This window comes from Schistocerca americana, unplaced genomic scaffold, assembly GCF_021461395.2.
Source record: "Schistocerca americana isolate TAMUIC-IGC-003095 unplaced genomic scaffold, iqSchAmer2.1 HiC_scaffold_98, whole genome shotgun sequence".
In the NCBI taxonomy this organism is placed as follows: Eukaryota; Metazoa; Arthropoda; class Insecta; order Orthoptera; family Acrididae; genus Schistocerca; species Schistocerca americana.
Genome location: NW_025726763.1, coordinates 452,501 through 455,000, shown reverse-complemented (window position 1 = coordinate 455,000; position 2,500 = coordinate 452,501). Strand labels below are relative to the sequence as shown.

The 2,500-nt window shown below is 60.8% G+C and overlaps 1 pseudogene; it reads right to left on the bottom strand.

Annotated features, from left to right (window-relative positions):
• LOC124593402 overlaps positions 1-2,500 on the bottom strand; it is a 6,809-nt pseudogene that overhangs the window by 3,534 nt on the left and 775 nt on the right.

The following is a 2,500-nucleotide window of genomic DNA, read 5'->3' as shown; positions in this document are numbered from 1 at the left end:
CCGAGCAGACCGTAATGGCGCGAAAGTCAGCGGGGGATGTTGGTGCAGCCGTTTTCGGGAGAAGGGACGTCCGCGCGCGAAGCAGGCGTTCCGGAAGGGCGCGGGCCAGAAGGAAGAGATTCATCACTTTCACCAGGACTTCGTGCGGCAGACGCCGCAACTCCGCTGGGGTAAGGCCGTCCGGCCCGGCTGCTGATCCCCTGGGCGGCAACGCGGCGGCGACCTCCTCGTGTGTGACCGGCCCCCATATGCACTCGAGAGCGACAGGCTCTGAGTGCGGGAGGAGGCGGTCACGAATGAAGCCCGCGGTGGAGATGGGCTTCTTGGTGAAGAGGTCCGCCCAGAAGTCCAGCAGACCAGGGATGGCAGGTGGCGGCTGGAGCAGGGTGCCATTAAGAGAGTCATAGTTACTCCCGCCGTTTACCCGCGCTTGCTTGAATTTCTTCACGTTGACATTCAGAGCACTGGGCAGAAATCACATTGCGTCAACACCCGCTAGGGCCATCGCAATGCTTTGTTTTAATTAGACAGTCGGATTCCCCCAGTCCGTGCCAGTTCTGAGTTGATCGTTGAATGGCGGCCGAAGAGAATCCGCGCACCCGCGCGCCCCCGGAGGAGCACGCTAAGGCGGACGCGGCCTCGCAGCAAGGAAGATCCGTGGGAGGCCAAGGCACGGGACCGAGCTCGGATCCTGCACGCAGGTTGAAGCACCGGGGCGCGAACGCCGCGCAGGCGCGCGCATCCTGCACCGCCGGCCAGCATGAGGCCAACCAACGGCGAGAGCAGACCACGCCCGCGCTAAACGCCCGCACTTACCGGCACCCCTACGGCACTCACCTCGCCCAGGCCCGGCACGTTAGCGCTGACCCACTTCCCGACCAAGCCCGACACGCCCCGATCCTCAGAGCCAATCCTTATCCCGAAGTTACGGATCCAATTTGCCGACTTCCCTTACCTACATTATTCTATCGACTAGAGGCTCTTCACCTTGGAGACCTGCTGCGGATATGGGTACGAACCGGCGCGACACCTCCACGTGGCCCTCTCCCGGATTTTCAAGGTCCGAGGGGAAGATCGGGACACCGCCGCAACTGCGGTGCTCTTCGCGTTCCAAACCCTATCTCCCTGCTAGAGGATTCCAGGGAACTCGAACGCTCATGCAGAAAAGAAAACTCTTCCCCGATCTCCCGACGGCGTCTCCGGGTCCTTTTGGGTTACCCCGACGAGCATCTCTAAAAGAGGGGCCCGACTTGTATCGGTTCCGCTGCCGGGTTCCGGAATAGGAACCGGATTCCCTTTCGCCCAACGGGGGCCAGCACAAAGTGCATCATGCTATGACGGCCCCCATCAACATCGGATTTCTCCTAGGGCTTAGGATCGACTGACTCGTGTGCAACGGCTGTTCACACGAAACCCTTCTCCGCGTCAGCCCTCCAGGGCCTCGCTGGAGTATTTGCTACTACCACCAAGATCTGCACCGACGGCGGCTCCAGGCAGGCTCACGCCCAGACCCTTCTGCGCCCACCGCCGCGACCCTCCTACTCGTCAGGGCTTCGCGGCCGGCCGCAAGGACCGGCCATGACTGCCAGACTGACGGCCGAGTATAGGCACGACGCTTCAGCGCCATCCATTTTCAGGGCTAGTTGCTTCGGCAGGTGAGTTGTTACACACTCCTTAGCGGATTCCGACTTCCATGGCCACCGTCCTGCTGTCTTAAGCAACCAACGCCTTTCATGGTTTCCCATGAGCGTCGATTCGGGCGCCTTAACTCGGCGTTTGGTTCATCCCACAGCGCCAGTTCTGCTTACCAAAAGTGGCCCACTTGGCACTCCGATCCGAGTCGTTTGCTCGCGGCTTCAGCATATCAAGCAAGCCGGAGATCTCACCCATTTAAAGTTTGAGAATAGGTTGAGGTCGTTTCGGCCCCAAGGCCTCTAATCATTCGCTTTACCGGATGAGACTCGTACGAGCACCAGCTATCCTGAGGGAAACTTCGGAGGGAACCAGCTACTAGATGGTTCGATTAGTCTTTCGCCCCTATACCCAGCTCCGACGATCGATTTGCACGTCAGAATCGCTACGGACCTCCATCAGGGTTTCCCCTGACTTCGTCCTGGCCAGGCATAGTTCACCATCTTTCGGGTCCCAACGTGTACGCTCTAGGTGCGCCTCACCTCGCAATGAGGACGAGACGCCCCGGGAGTGCGGAGGCCGCCGCCCCGTGAAGGGCGGGGAAGCCCCATCCTCCCTCGGCCCGCGCAAGGCGAGACCTTCACTTTCATTACGCCTTTAGGTTTCGTACAGCCCAATGACTCGCGCACATGTTAGACTCCTTGGTCCGTGTTTCAAGACGGGTCGTGAAATTGTCCAAAGCTGAAGCGCCGCTGACGGGAGCGATTATTCCGCCCGAGAGCATCCCGAGCCAACAGCGGCGCGGGTCCGGGGCCGGGCCAGGTAGGTCCGTCATCCGGGAAGAACCGCGCGCGCTTGCCGGGAGCCC